Source organism: Xylocopa sonorina, chromosome 8, assembly GCF_050948175.1.
Source record: "Xylocopa sonorina isolate GNS202 chromosome 8, iyXylSono1_principal, whole genome shotgun sequence".
Lineage (NCBI taxonomy): Eukaryota > Metazoa > Arthropoda > Insecta > Hymenoptera > Apidae > Xylocopa > Xylocopa sonorina.
In genome coordinates this window covers 12502688-12519255 of record NC_135200.1, presented here as the reverse complement: position 1 = coordinate 12519255, position 16568 = coordinate 12502688, and the positions used below count along the sequence as shown (strand labels likewise).

General features: G+C 50.0%; 1 protein-coding gene and 1 non-coding gene across 2 annotated transcripts in view; one reads left to right on the top strand and one right to left on the bottom strand.

Moving 5' to 3' along the window:
• Positions 1–16568, top strand: part of LOC143426137 (uncharacterized) — a 42553-nt gene that overhangs the window by 18460 nt on the left and 7525 nt on the right. The window lies entirely within an intron of this gene.
• Trnav-aac (transfer RNA valine (anticodon AAC)) lies at positions 797–869 on the bottom strand. The gene has a single exon. It is a non-coding gene; the product is annotated as a tRNA-Val (tRNA).

Below are 16568 nucleotides of genomic sequence, written 5' to 3'. Positions count from 1 at the left end.
GCTACCGAAGAGAATAAGAAAGACGCGTCCAGCTGAGAGGGAAGAGCCAGGCAGAGGCGATCGTAAAACTCGCGACGGTATCGCGAAATAAAATAGAAGAAGTCACTGAAGGCGAGAGACGCGGCTAGGACCGGACAACTCTCTTCTGTTCCCAGCAGGTGTATTAGAAGCTCGAAGCACGAGAACTCTCTCTGTTCGACAGCGAACCGCTACGTCTCTGGTTCAGTTCGTTCGTTCGTTTCTCCCTCGATCTCCAACTTTCTCGCTTTACTCTCGTGTCCTCCGAATCTTCCGCTGTTCTCTTCTCGACTATCGTCGGTTTATCAGCGCCCGCGAACTTTGTCCGCTATCTCGAATCCAAAAGTAGAACAAACGATCGCGAAACGGAACGAACGCCATACGTATCCCCTGGACCGATCGAGCTGTAGCGGCCGCGATCCGACACCGTTCTCGGGGAAGCTGGATCAAAGTTTCTCATCGGATCCGATGGCTTTCTATCCTCCAGCACGGGTCCGCGGTGCACGCGATCGTTACAGGGGGCTGCTGCATAATGCATGCGACGCATTTCGCGCACCGCGATCGCTAGTTTACACTTAATCGGCTATATAATACGCCCCGCTTACGAGATTCTCCTCGCTCGTTATCCAACGCAAATTGTCTGCTGAAGGGAGAATAAAAAAAAAAAGATAAATGCGAGAATTACGGAACAGCGAATCTGTGTCGCTCGAGATAGCCACTGACGATATAACGAGCGCGATTAATTAAGAAACAATTTGTTGGCGAGGAGAAAAAAAAATGTTTCCGCCCGGGATCGAACCGGGGACCTTCCGCGTGTTAGGCGGATGTGATAGCCACTACACCACGGAAACCACTTTGAATGGTGTAGTGGAGGTTTGGAAGAAATGGTCCTTTCATTCTCTCATCTTGCGTGCAACGTCGATTATCAACGGAAGTGGAGGACGGTAATGAAAAGCCCGTCACCCGGTCCGATCCGTCGAGGGTTGTAACCGGTAAACGCGGTCGCGAGCCATTTTCTGTCGCATGAAATTGAAATGTCAGGCGTGACGTTTCCGTATCTGATAACAAAGCGCAATAACACGCACGAGTGCGCAATAATGCAGGCGCGCGTGCAACCGCGTACGTGCTCGTCGCGGCTCGCACGCGCTGGGTTAAATCTAATTCCGGATAGGAGGATACAAACAGGGGAAAATAAGATAATTGTCGCCCTTTTAAATCTGATCGACGTTGGCGCTAATCGGTGCTTTCGTTTCGGCTACACGTGTTGTAATTCAGCTGCTCCGCCAAGCGTTTCGCGCAGCCATACGTACGTTCCGTACGTGCAAACGCGAGCCGGTTAATCCGTAAAACAAACCTGCCTAATCCGTGCTCGCGTCAACCTGAACGTAACAGTTGTCTTGGTTCGGCTTTCGGCTTGGCCGAGCCCGCGCGAGGCCCTCTGCGTATACACACGCACCAGCCGTTCTCCAGTTCTCTTGTTTGCCTTTAAATATTCACGGTTTAATCTAAACTTCCATCTTATCGTCGTGCCTCGAGCTCGCGGATTGGTCGTCGCTCGATTCGATCGAACGGAGGAGCCGTTTCAGAGGGTGGCCCAGGGCCGTGCCGCGTTCCTCGTACATCCGGTCCTCCTAAACCCGTCTCAGCGAGTTTCACGAACCGCCGCAAACAATATCCGTTCGCGGAAGTCAACCTTTGCCGGACAAAGCGACCTCTCGAGGAACCAGTTCCACCGTCCACCTCTTTTTCTCCCTTTCGAGGGGACGGAGAACAGCTGCGATGGATCGACTGTCAACGAGACGTTCACCGCGACGACGATGATGGCATCTCGAGGATAATTGTAGGGAAGGGATCGGTCGCGAAGCTTATTACGTAAAGATTATTACCTTTCTTACGTTCTGGACGGGTGAGTGAAACGAGAGCCTCTGAGAGACGACGATGACCCGGCTGGGATACCGATGGGGACTTAAGTTCGCTGAAGGGAAGCGTGCCAACTACGAAAGTTTATTTATTATGCCTTTAAATTTTCATTTATTCAACGATCGATCGTCGGATATATGTATTTACTCTGTATCAGCTGGCGATTCCACCGGATTGATCGGCTATTTGCAGACATCGATCGCATCCGAGCAATCAAACCGAAACGTCGACGAATTATTTATTTCCACTGCTTTGGTTTTATAATAAATTTTGTATTTTTAAATGGAGAATAAAAACGATGAAACCGTCCGAGCGGGGATTTCCGTGCCGTCGACGCGTTTAATAAACGATCGCGCGCCTATAAATAAAATTCTTGAAACTTCGGAAAGCGTTAACCGTCGAGGAGTCGTCTAGTCCAAGCGGATCGATTTACGCGAAGAACAATTTCGAAACGAGTTCTCTTAGCGCCGGCTGGTTGACTTCGCCGCGAGAGAACTCACCGATACTCGTGTTCCTGTCACGCGATCTTCTCTACAGCGCGGAACAGAAAGTATTTGAACAAGTTATTCGAACGAGGCGCGTCTAGTGGAAACGCGAGGGGGAAAAAAATGCGTGACTCTATGTACCATCGAGAAGTATTCGTTCCCTTGGAATTTTCGAAAGATGATGGCCGTTCCTCTGACGCTCGCGTGACTTTCCTCGCCTCAGTAATAAAGTGTCGATAAAAATGAACGGCGAACCGGTAACGCGCGTCCGTTCCGGTAAACGGGACGATTTATGCGGGAATTCGCTACTTTACGCTCTCTGTCTGGTGAACGGAGAATAATTTAGACGCATGAAATTGTCGATCGACGGTCTCTTTCTCTCCGCGGAACGCGAACACGATCGGCGTAGCCGTTTTGTCGTTTTACGAGAGCATTAGCGTGCAATTTCTAGCGGCGGGGAAAGAGAAAGAGAGGGAGCGCGGTCGAGGAACGGCGGAACTGGTGCGCGGCAATCAACCAGAAATTTATAACGCAAATCGGCTTCGGTTACGACATAATTCTCTTCGGCTGGCGATGCATTAAAACGGATGCATATTTGCGGCGACTGTTTCCTCGTAGCTGCATTAAAATATTGATTAACGCAACGTTGCGGCGTCCAGGCGCGCACGGGTCAATGCGAATGGGTTTGCTTAATTAATTAATCGGTGCGCGCCACTTTCCCTAATGAATTCGTCGTGCGTCGCGGAACTTCCACGAATCGTTACGACCGAACCATCTCGGTCGGTCGCGGCTGATATCAGAATTCATCCGGGCTGAAATTCCTCTCGTTGTGTCGCTCGAAAACCGATACGACGCTCGATCAAACCGAGAGAGAAGCGAAAGGTCAACACGAAATTTCGGTGGACGACCAACGGCTGCGTTTGGGCTGCGTTCGGGCCGCGTTTCACCGAGACGCTTAACATTCTGACGTGAACGGCTGGACGAAAGAAGCGACCGGAAAAAGGAATTGGGTCAGAGTCGGACGGGAATAGACGTACCTCCGTCTACATATATACCGCGAGCACAATACGCGCATCTCCGCGAAGTGTCTCGCGGATGTACTTTCGCGCTTGCTCTCTTCTTGAATCTTTTCTACGCAAGACAATCCTCATCGGAACGAGACCGGACGCGTCGCGGATTTATCACGCGTCCGCCTCTCCTCTGCTCGATCCAGTTTCGTAATAGCTCGGAGAGCGAATAAAGGGTAGTTAGAAAAATGCTGGGAGAAATATCGAGCAGGCAAAATCGACGGGATTCGAGAGAAAGGATCGGGAAGGGAAGGAAAAAAAAAAAAAAAAAAATACGAGGAAAGAAGCAGAGTCGAGAAACGGGTCTCGCGTTACACTTGGTTGCATACGTCAGATGCACCTACATCGGTTGGCACTTATCGATCTCGACGCGCGAGCTGAGAGGCTCGTGGGAAAACTTCTTCGCACGGTTGACTGCGGCTGCGACGAGGAACGCGGACGGGTCCACGGATCGCGAAAAAATTCGCGAGTCGTTGCTCGTCGCGCGAAAATCGTCTTCGACGCTTATCGACGATCGACGGGCGGTAGAAAAAAAAAAAAAGAAAACTCATGCTCGCCTTGCTGTTTGCCGGATGAGAAATTCAGGTTTGCAGAGGGCGAGGACAGGTCGGAGACAGCCGCGGGTGATAACGGTGCGACGTGCTTTGAAGCGAACCCGACCTTCGTTAAACATTCCCGTGTAAACACAAAGCTTATGGGAATTCGGTTAAACGGCCAAAGGGGAGAAATGCGGGACTGCTGCCGGTCCCCACGCCGATCGAACTTTCAAGACGAATCCCCGGAATTTCTGGCTAATCCTTTGGCCGTCGGTTCAAAGGCGATTCTTCGTTGTTCTCGAGAGGAGAATCGTTGATACGAATCGAACGAGTATATTTGGAGGATTCGCGGTTTGGCTGCCGCGGAGTTGTTAGAAACGGCACTCGGTGTCGCGTAAACGCGTTACTCAGCGGGGCGAGACAAGTGCCCTGGGAGGATGTGGGCTCCTCCGCAACGCATAAACCGCGTGCGTAATTTACAAGCGTGTACGTTGTATAACGAGGGAACGAGCGAACCGCGGAACGCTATTCCCATTCGAAGGCGCATTACTCGCTACCGGGTCTGGCCTGTTTTTATCGGCAAATGTTCGCGTTAGTCTCGTTTCGTACCCAGTATCTACTGTCCGATGGTGGTCGATTTCCCGGTGAATCGTTTTTTCTTCTCGCGCGCGTTTAACGTACGTCAGGGAAATTTGAATAATAATGCGACGCGCGACAGAGATATTCGAGGTGGTAATTAATATTCCCCACTGGCCGGAATAAATAAGCATTAATAAAATAACAAATTCGCGGCGTCGATCGATCCCTGGATTATTACACGCGTTCGAACGGGTCTCGTTAATAATTGCGTGTCGTTACGTGACCGTAATGCAAAAACTTGCCGCGGAAAGCCGGGTTTCCCTTTGCGTCGAATCGTTCCCGGCTCCGACGATGTGTGTGCGATATATTTTATTTAGACGAGCGCCGGTTGCCAAACAAGCTGCTAATTGCGGTGGTGTTTCCACGCTTAAGACTCGAGACGAAACGGAAAGCGGCGGGGTTCGTTGTTGTACGTCGATCGGAATCGATCGGCCGTAAAATTTCGTTGTAAACGGAATGCTCTTTTCTCCTGGCGTAGAATAGTCGTCGGCGAGTCGTAACGAGAATTTTATTGCGCGGCCCGGTACGTTTATCGTGGCAATTATCGTCGTTGCCATTAATTTCCACTCGATCGACACGAGCATAACGGCCAGCCGGGAAGGCAGATTGGAGGCGATTCTGTCAAGCTTTCGTTTTATTCGCTGCCAGTCACCGGTGGCCAAGCGGAATTATCATTGTCCCCCTCCACCGTCGAACAATCATTTTCCTCGAGTGGGCTGCCGGCGCGTCAATAAACGCATTTCCGTTTTCGCCTCGATCCCCATCGCGGTAATGCGACGCGCGTTCACCAGCCCCGTTCATTGCAATTTCGCATGACGCCCGAGCCTACCAAACGACCGCCACCCTCGCGTTATGCACGCTCTCGACCTCCATCGCCTTTCCACCCTGCCGATATAACCATCCCTCCGCGCGACTCTCCGGCTATTGAAAATCTCGCGTTAATTAGGCACGCGATCCTCTTTTATCTCGATCGATGACTCTCTTCTTCCTCGACGCTGGACCAACTCGTAATCCTTTCGACGAACTTTATTCCGCTACCACCGCACCGCGTTCGATCCCGAGAAACTATCATCGCACGGTTTACGACGGCTTTTACGAGCACGATCCTACGCATTTCCATTTATAAAGGGGGTTGTTGCATTTGACTTTCGAGACTCGTCACCGGCCCCCTCCCGTCTACACACGTAGACAATTCTCGCGCGTTGAAAATCCTGCCCGACGTCTTCCATATTTCACGTTTCCCCTGAAAGCGAATTTAAAAGGAAACTGACGCCGTCACGCGAGCTTCTCCGGGTAATCTTTTTAGGGATGAAGCGCGTAACGTACGCGTCACTCCCCATTTATATTCCCGGAGTACATTATAAATAAGGACAAAACCGTGACGCGCTTAACGCGAATTTCTATCTAATCTCGCCGAATTTCACTCGTACACCGTTTTCATCCTCCTTCCCGAGTTGAACATCGCCAATGAAATCGTACGTTTCTCAGTGAGAACTCATTCGAATCATCGGGAATACATTAAGCGCGTACAGAAGAAAAAGTTGGATCGACGGAACGAATGATGAAGAGATTCGAAAAGTTCGTTCTCTGCGTAAGGAAGGCCAAGAAGAGTCGGTCCGGTTCGAGTAATTACAAAAGTTGCAGCCACGACTCGACCGTTATTAAAGGCAGCCCCCAGTACGGTCTCTTAAATCAAAATTTATATCCTCTTTCGGGCATACGATCCGGAAAACACGAATTTATCATTGAAATTCCCAGCCAGACTTTAATTAACTCCCGCTCGCCTAATTCCGTCGAGATTTTTCATTTTATCCGTCGTATCGTTTCTCATTAGATCTCGCATCTTAAATATCCGCGCGATCTACAGCCTCCCGTACACACGTGGATCCATTAAAATTTTCAACACGCGGCGAACATTCGTTGTCATTTATCTCTGACACCGTACATAATACGCGTAATCCTCTCGCGCTTTCATCCCGTTTTACCTTTAATATCGCAGCTATTTGACATCAGCTGATATATCCCCTCTTGGAAGTATCCGCGGATACGGCGTTTATTCACGGCCTCGCGCCGTGCTCTCCTCTGCAACCACCGGGAAAAGGGACGCGGGAAACACCTGAGATCCATCGGTTATCCGAAAGTTCGGACGTCCCATTATAAATGCAGGCCCAGCAGCCATCTCGATGTTTTACAATTTAAATCTATGCTAAATTAGCGCTCGCGGCCGCTTACGCGGCTTCCGCGGAACGATTCCTCCGAGGGACACGCGAAGACAAGAAAATGGACGTCGACGTGGTAGCGCGGAACTTTTACAAGTTCGCGACGAGTAAGGCTATCCCGCTATCGTTATTATTCATGGATCGAACGAGTGATGCGTCTCGTTCGCCGCGCGGAATTAGGCCAACTACCGAATTAGACCAGAATGTTCAGCAACAGTTGGCGAACCGAGCGAGTTTGTTGGTGACACGCGAGAAGCATTATGGAGATCGGCAAATTTCTATTCCGTCGCGTCCTCCACTTAGATTAGGAACTGCTTTGCCTGCGCCACGAGTTAACTCTTTCCCCTAAAATCTCTGTTACCATCGAACGACACAGTTTTTCCTGTAGTTTCTTGGTCGCGAGACGAAATTGTTGCTCACGAACCAACGACCAAGTATTAACGCATCGAGGAATCGCGTGGCTGGCCAGAAACTTTCCGTTCTTGTTTGTTGAACGAGCTCTTTTCTCCCGCGATCTTATCAGCAGCGAACGATACGCGGTACCATTGTTTCATCCCGCGGTAGGTTCTCGAAAGACTTCGTTCACCGACAACGATGTACAAACTCGCTTTCGACCTTTCGAGATCTTTCTAGCCAGCCTTCTGTGTTCCAACATCAGGCTACCCTTTTGTCGGAGCGTTAATGCTTCCACCGATTAGCGCGCATCGTGCTCTAGACGGTCCAAAGAAACGCGCGCATCCTTCGTAATTGGAAGAAACCAAAGGCCTTTGGCCTTAATCGTGTACGCCTCTAGCAACCAACGCCCTTCCTAGCAGCGTTACACAATATTTTCGAATAAACAAACTCAGCTCGGGTAACAACGATCGCAACGCGTCTGCCGTCGATCGACAGGTTGCACACAGGCACAGGCTCGATTACTTTCGCGTAAGAGACGCGCAGCTTGCGCAGCGTTAATTAAACGCTCGCGTTGGTAGGAAAATCGGTAAAACGTGAACGACACCGAGAGGCAGGATGAGCGGAGGGGCGATCGTCGCGAATACCACAAATTTAAATCGAGTTAAAGAGCACTTAACAGCCCAGGAAGCTCATCCATTCGCTGGTACGTTCGACCAGGCGAAGGAGACGATCACGGAGCATTTCCGCTGCGCCCAGTTCACCGGACGACGGTCACCGCCAGGGGTGGAGGAAGCGTACATTTTAATCCTGTTACAAAGCACTTAACACCTTTAATGGCCGTTTCTTACTTTCGTCTCGCGTCTGAGAGCGGAAATTGCGCGAGTATCCTGCGCGAAACTATCGTAAAACTTGACCGACTGCTTCGATCGAAGCCTGGTCCAATCGAGATCGGAACGTTTCCAGTTAACGCCCGCTCGAATAGTCTTGGAGCGTCGCGAAGGGTGACAGGAATTCGCGGAGTCGCGAAACATTTCAATTCCCATGGGATTTCATCACGCGAATGTCTGTTCGTAACGCATCCGTGGCAGCCTGTATCTCCTCGAATTGCCCGCGGGTTTATGGCCGTCCATTAAAATCGCAATAATCTTAAACGATGACCTTTCGCCGGCTACGATGCTCCTTGGCGAAAGATTTATGACCGGAGCATAAAACGGCGGCGGTGGTTACCGGAAGAGCCAACGAAAGATCGACAGCCTCGATCTTATCTACCGTTTACTTTGCCCACGATCGTCGTTCGCTATCGATGCGATCGAATTAGTATGCACGGCTGGTACGTTGCTCGTTCTTGGTCGACTAGAGTCCGGTCTGACCAAAGAACGATCTATATCACTTAGTCGCTCGAGGCGCGCAACGCAGCGTGGGTTAGGTTCCCATAGATCGTACGACGCGTACCCTCGCGTGCATAAATAATGCTTTGCTTAAATCGTCATCCGTTCAATTACTGGCTGGCTGACAATTTTTGGCTCGCGTTTCGTTAATAAAGTTATTAGTTCATTTTTCTCCCCTTTACTCCGCGTACACGTTGGCTTGGTATCCCCTGCGTGCAGGGAGTATCATTAATCGTGGGCAGTTTTGCCGTACGTGCAGACAGCTGGCTGAACGCCCCGTTTTTCCGTTAAATCAAATTTTCACGGCCCAAGATAGACGCGAGTTTAATTAAACTTTGCAGAGATGTCTCTTTCCGGAACGCTCCCGTCTAGAAACCGGTTAAACGGTTCATCGATCAGACTAATTTGTCTCGCGTCTCCAACTACGTGATACCTCCCTTTCACAGACTGTCGAGTACCGTAATAATATGGGTGGGATAACGGTGTGTTGGGCTGCTAAAACGAGCTGTGCGAACAATTAAATTCGTGTGCCGGGTCTAAGAACGGGATCGAGGCTCTCTACAGCCCGATGGCGCGAGCTACGCGAAGCGGACTTTCCTCGAAAACTTGCCTCTCCGCTCGACCACGATTCCGCTCCGAGATATTCTTCCGACGACGCTCCCGATAACTTTGTAAATTATGCATGACATGGTTTTGCGCGAACGAACCACTCGATACGGCAGCTCCTTCGGGGAAAAAACCGAGGTCAAAGAACAAGCGAGTAACGAGAGGCGAAATTAACGTTGCTCGCTTACGCGAAAGCAAAATCTTCGAGATCGTCGATGCACGTTTTAAAATTCGAGAGTATACGCGAATCGGTGTCCTACAGAAAAAAGTATAGGATTGGAAATTTGATTCGCAAAGTCTATCTAAACCGGAAGATTTCTTCCAGACCGGTTATATTTCAAATTCCATGTTCAGAGTTCGTTCTTTCATTTTTTTCGTTCTTATCTGAATATCGGAAACCACGAGAGAGGAGTTCGTATAAGCAAAACGAGGTCGAGGAACAAAAGACGAAGAGGGGAACGAATTGTTTTCTAAATGAAAATCGATCGTCTTCGTACACCTCGTTTCTTCGGATCGCGCAGCTACAACAATTCGTTTCTGCCGCGTAACTTTATTCCAAAGTAAATACGCGTTGAAATGCAGCTTGTTTTGTCTCTTTTTTTTTTATCGCACGGAATATCGGTATTTTTACCAAGCAGGGCGTAGAACGAAGAGTCGCCATTTAAAATGAAGGAAATTTGCATTGTATTCCCCCGGCTGAGTAGTCCTGGTGGAGGTGAAAAGTTTTCGAACGACGCAGGGTTCGATAGCGCGGACTCGTCAGGATCGTGGCCGCTGTCAAGGCGTGCGCGAGCGTTGCTCTGTTTGCATGCAAACAGTATATTTTCCGAGAGTTGAAATAAACGTGCAAACGAAGCTGACCCGCGGGACTGCCTCGAGTTGCGGACGCGCGTACGCGTAAGCTGAAATCTAGTTAGCGATTTGTCTAAAACGCCAGACACGCCGTGCCCTAATCAACCTCATTGTGTCAAAGCTGACCGTAATTAAGCGCGTGCATAAGGAGTCCTCGAAACTCTCGTTGGAACTTACTTCGGGAACTTTCTACTTTCCTCGAACTACCTCGAGTAGACGCGTGCGTGTTACACGTGGCAGTTACTTTTGTCGGAATTGCGCGAGTTATCGTAAAGATTAGCGATTTATAGAGCGAACAGTTTTCGTTACACGTCGACGCGGATCCGATACAAAAGCAAATTTACAATCGAAAAAAACGAACAATCGACAATTACGAACGGGCAGGCATCTGAAAAGGGTTGGAACAAAAATGGTATAAATCATTATATCGGTATTTCGAGGATCGTGGGAAAGTCAGGGAAGGGAAGGTTGAAATAAATCGTGGCTCGAGTCCGTGACGGCCGTCCTGTTCCCCTCTCCTTAAGTGCCCTTCAACGTTTAATTCCAGTAGATTTAACAGAATCCAGCCTATATCTGGCGGGCATATATATTTCCCCGGGAAGCTACCGATCTCCCCTCGCTCCGCCTCTGTTTCTGTTCCGCGAGTTCTATTCAGGATCCTGGAAAGATTTACCCTTTCTCTGGCGTGCCGCGAAAATAAATGCGCGATTCCTCTTCCCGGTTGGTATCCGCGGGCCTCGCCGCCCATCGGCGTTCCTTCCTTCCTCCTCCTCCTTTCAAGGCTCTTCCGCAGAAACGCTCGCTCGTATATCAGTCGACTATTCGCTTGTCTGGCTCAGATACGGTTGACGCCGCGACGACCCGCGGAAAATCCTCTTAAACTTTAAGATTCCATTAAGCCGCGTACACAGAACCTGTCGCCGGCAGACCCGGGCGCATTATCGAATTTATGAAACCAATAAGCAGCTAACCGACGTAACCTGGCCCCCGGTGCTAAAGCGAGTTCCCCGCCGTCGGAATAATTTGTTTCGAGAAAAAATTCTCAACCATCGTCATCGTCCTTTGTCCCGAGAGCAAGATAAATCGACGCGACCGAGTATGCGCTCGACGTTTCCCACCCACCCGTCGATTTTTACACGTTCGAAAGTTTTTACGCGAGCACCAGACCACCAGGCTCGTTTATGCGTTTCTTGCGCGATGAACCGTGCCGCCCGGGGACCGAACGCGAGAGATACGGTTCTTGCAATTAGCGGAAGCAGACGTCCTAATTAGATCGGCGGGATCCGAGGAAACGCGCGGAGCTAGCAGAGGAAACAATAACGCGGCGAAGACGGTGATAAATAGCGGCGGGCGACGTCACTGATTCATAATTAGAATTTAATCAGAACGAATCACCGGACACAACAGTGGAGAAGTTGCCGTATCGGCGACGGGCTAATTTGCGGCGCATTAGTTCCGGCGCGCTCTCCGTTCGCTTTAATGGGTTCCGCCGGTTCCCACCCGCGGAGAAATGTCACGGGTACTCGAACCTTCCGCGTAGATCGGTCAATTATCGGCCATTTCCTTCTCTGCCCCCGAGACTCTTGTTCGCCAGCGAGAAACTATTTAGCTATCGGCCAGCAGTCGACCCACCGAATTTACCCCTTCGTTACAACAATTCCCGCGGGGAACGAGCAAACACCGCGTTTATTCGCCTGCTCGTCGTCGCACGGCACCCGTATTTACGGCTCCTCTTCCTCTTCCTCCTCCTTTATTATATATGCATGTATTTCTCAAGCAGTCGTGGCGGAATTCATCTGAATATTTAATAGAACCGAGGGGGAGCCTTGAATTTCAGATCTGGACGTGGGAGACGGTCGCGATGTCGGAGCTCCCTCTTGCTTTACGAGACACGAGTTATACCCCCGCGATACGCATAATCGTATGCAAAATTGTACGCGCGCCGCGTTAATTCGTATTATGATAATAACGGAACGGGACGGACCCGATCGTCGTTGCGGTCGCCACGGTACCGACTCCTTCGCGGCCGACTTTGTTCCCGGGTGCCCGCTGCCCTCCAGTGCTAATAGAGGCGGTTTCGGAGTTTAGACCACTTACAGCCCTCCTCAACCCTCCCTATCCTTTCCACGGTTCCCGTGGCTTACCGCTTATACTCTATCTCCCTTATCGTTAATTTCGTCTGCTCCTTAAGGAGCCATCTCCCTCTCTTCGATTATTACCGCTTCTATTACTCTACTCCGCCCTACCGTGTCATTGACGACACTCGTCGAGCTGGTTAAACCTCGAGCGACGCGTTCGATTCGCGGACAGAGCAGCAGGATGGAAGAGATCTTGCCAGTCGCGTCGTAAAAAGAGGGAGGAAGCGGGGTTTGTTCGCGAGAACAATGTGTCGCGGTACACGCGAGAGATAAATAAATATACCTGCGCGGTATGGTGTCTGGCGTCGTTTCTTTACGGCGGCCACGGTTCTCCCGCGTGCGCGGTAATTTAAGTCCTGCGAAACCACCGCGTTCTTTGTGGTTTAATTCTTAAGCGGCGAGGAAACGACCGCCCTCGCGGGACAACCAACGATCGGACCTCCGTGTTACGTTTCAGTTCACTTTTCATTTCCTCCATTTATTCCTGCCGACAATTTTGTCGTCTCGCGACGTCTCTCGAGGAAGCGGCGACGAAAGCATTTGACGAATCGATGAAAGGATATCTGGAAATGATCCCTCGGCCAAGAACTTTACCGATCCCTGCGCCGGCGAGAAGAAGATAAAAAGCATCGAGCGACTTCCCAGCGAACCGGCTGGAATTTTCCGGCTCTTTCTTCGGTTGGCAGCCGTAAAAGGGATTTCGCATTTACCGTTGTCCTCCGGGATTTCACAGCGGAATTGTCGCGAGTTTGCCCACTTTTGTTGCGCTGACCACCAATCCCGGTTCGAGGAACAGATTTTGCTTGCTCGATAGCGCGTCGGGGGATCGAAATCACGGTAAACTTTAATTACGAACCAGACCGGCGTAATCAGAGAAAATTCGGACAATAGCCGCGGTTCCCCTCGCGCATTGTGTATCCGTTTTATCTGGAAATACTGCCAACTTGTCCGAAACTAACTTGTAAAGAAGGTAAACGGTAATTTGGGAAACACGGAATATCTTATACTCTGGTTAACCGCGACCGCAGAGACCGCGGACCGAGCTGTCCTTAAAAGTTCCTCTCAAACGGCACACCTCGACGCGCAGCGATAAACCCCCACCTGGTCGCCGCAAGAAGGACGTCGTCTAGGGAAAAGGAAAGCTTACTTAATACTACCTGTCCCGATTCCTTGAATTTTATTCTCGTTCTTATAAATCTTATCGTCTCGAGCCGAAGGTGTCGAATGAACGAGTAATCAGAATTAAAAGTATAACATTTCGATGTTACTTTTTTATTTCGCGCAAGCCACTAATTTATTAAGTAATCGTGTCTAACAAAATGTCAAAGTTCAACTGTCGTCTCGATCAGCCAAAAATAAGATATCGTGCTTGTCTGGTGGAATGTCGAGGATATACAGAGTACGCGCGCGACTCGACCAGGCGAATATCTACGTACGCTCAAAAGGATTCCAGCGTGGCTCGAAAAATCGCGAGCGTTCCGGAATCATATGGTCCCGGAATCGTTTCTGTTACAACTTCGAACTGGACGTCCGTCGAGAATTAAAAACGGTTTTCACCGGTGTAAAATGGAGACTCAGCGTCCGACGAACATCGGGTGGAAAGTTTTGTTACCGAATCCGTTTCGATCAGCGGTTCGATAGCCGAACGATGCCCAGCCATTCCTCGACCGCTGGCTCTTCACGGTGGTAAAGCGATGCGGCTGAATGGGCATTGTGTCGCGGACAACGATTGTACAGCCACGGAGCTGCCCTGAAAGGAGAAGTATTGCATTGTTCTCGGTGACAAGGCGCCTTCCGAGAATCAGAACGAGAGAGAGAAAGAGAGAGAGAGAACAAGTGGCGTGCGATGTCCTCGATGCACATCCAGAAACTTCATCGCTCCTTGCTCTCTCCCTTTAGGTGTAAATTTCGAAAAACGAACGTGATCCCCGACTTTTTAATTTCATGCCACCGATTACGCGACGAATCTCCGTGGACTTCTCCAGTCGAACGACCGCGCGGCGTACCTCTCCGCCAAACTTTTTTATTAAACAAGTTCCCGCGAAAATAGATTGCCTTGTCCCCGAGAAACTAAGCCACCCCGCGTCCTGCCGTTAAAAATTCGCAGAATTTTTCATGTCGCGCCGCATCGTTGCTCGGCAAACTTTTCAAGAATTAATTAGAAAATACGAAACAGTGACTGGCAACGCAACGAAGTCGGCATTACGATCTCAAGAATTCATTACGTGTCTCTCTGTCTTCGACATCGTAGACGCATTTGATAACGAACGTTCTATCGTCTTCTTAAGGAGACGTTATCGTCTTCTGTGTCGGACAAACAGTGTTCATCGAACATCTCTTATTTTATCATTCTTCCATAGTCCCGAAACGAAACCAATCCCCTTCGAACGGAAGTCCTGGTAACCTCGGCGGCAAGTGAAACTTTCCCCGTCAGACATACATAATTCAGTAGGTCCTTTGACAGTTGACAGAGAGAACGCGGGAACAATAGGGTGGCAAGATCGGGGAGCAGGGAAGAGACGAGATAGCTTGATTTCCCGCCAGGAAGAAGGACCGCGCAACAACCATTTCCCTGAATTAATGTCGAGTTCGAGCGGTTACGAAAATGATGTTTCCCGAAGAGGCTTCGCGAGAACGAAGAAAAATGTTCGGTGGTTTTTAACAGCCACTGAAGAACAATTGCTCGAGTAATAACTTATTTCGACGCCAGTCAGACCGAAAGCATGGACGATGTTTTATCGTTCGAGCTGTTGGTATCTAAAACTCCTGAATGCTCCAGAGGAAAGGTACGGCGACGATATCTGTTTGGCATCGCGAAAGAGATTCCATCGTTTTGTCTCGATATTTCCGAGGCACGCGAGTATGCACATCCGTGGAAAGGGACGTGAAATCGGGAGATCCGCGGGTACTTTAATTCATGCAATATGTATCCAGCGTGCGCGATATTCTATTGGCGTTTTATCGCGATAGCTTCTTTGGTTCACGCGTACGAACGCGATCCCTTATCAGAGTTGATCCCGCGGGTATGGTTTCTCGTTGCCGGTGTTTCCCGTGAAGTGCGGTTCCATCCTCACGCGCCATAAGGGGTGGTAAGCAGCCACGGGTGGCCTCGTAATTTTCGTTTACCTTCCCAGGGACACTTTTGATCGTCTTCCATTGTCTTCCTTCCGCTTCCCGCGGCTCCATTTTTCCGTGACCCTCGTCCACCGACGAACGCGAGCCGAAACTATTATCCCGCAGGAAGGAAACGTCGAGGAGTCGTGTCGGTAAGTCGTTTCGCCAGCCTCTGGCGACACCTTTCGCGCTGACCTTATTCGATTTTAATGCGACTCGATGCTAAATTTTAGCGAAGCACCGTCGCTAAAATTTAGAAACCTCGCTCGAAAATCCGTGGATGTCGAGCAGTTTCGCGAGCAGCCAGCGCAGAATAACGCAGCTGACACTCTCTTCTCTTAACTCATCGATGAAACGTACACGGCGTGTTCACGAGAAAAAGTTTCGTGCGTCTCCCACGAATGACGCCTAAGAAACCGCGAGCTGTCTCATCTACCGTAACAGCCTCGCGTTTCTCGCGGTAATTTCATCCGAGACGCGAAAGCAGACCTGTTCTCGAGCAACGACCGTTTCCTTCAATTAGCTAAAATTACGGGAAAACCTTCAGCAATCTTTATTCGTGCTTTCGCAGCAACGGCTCCTTCGCGAAAGCATCGTTTCGTACGTGAGCGTTTGAGTCGGTTTCACCAGACTCAAAGAGTTCAAAATATTCCGCTGGAAGTTCATTCCCTTAACTCGAACTCCATTGACGCGTCCGGCAACATTTAATTTCACAGCTGCGGATATTAAGCGCTCAGCTTTAAATCGAGGAACGAAAGCACTCGTTGGCACGCTTTTTTTTTATGGAAGCTGTGCCCCTCACCGATGAAAAGACACAGATTTTTCCAACCTCGCGTGTTTCGGTTAATTACGCGGTGCCGGAGGGTGCGTAATTCACGCCAGCGGCTATTTATTCCTTGCACGCGCGCGAGCCCTTCGATCAGGCGTCGGTATCGAGAAACCAATCAAGCTCCAACGGTCGGATAAAATGACACGGAAATGGGAATCGGAAGGGAGGTTTGTAATAATCGTTAGCAGCCTTCTTGTTGCTGGAATTAATTCAATTGACCGGGCCATTGATCGTGGTATCAGCGGATTTTCGGCCGATTGGAATAACAGGGCTTATCTTTGCATCGTAGGTGTAAACACCGGTGCGAGCTGCGTGCCAAATTGCGTCGATCGTCCCCCTTCCTGCTGAAAACGTTCGCACC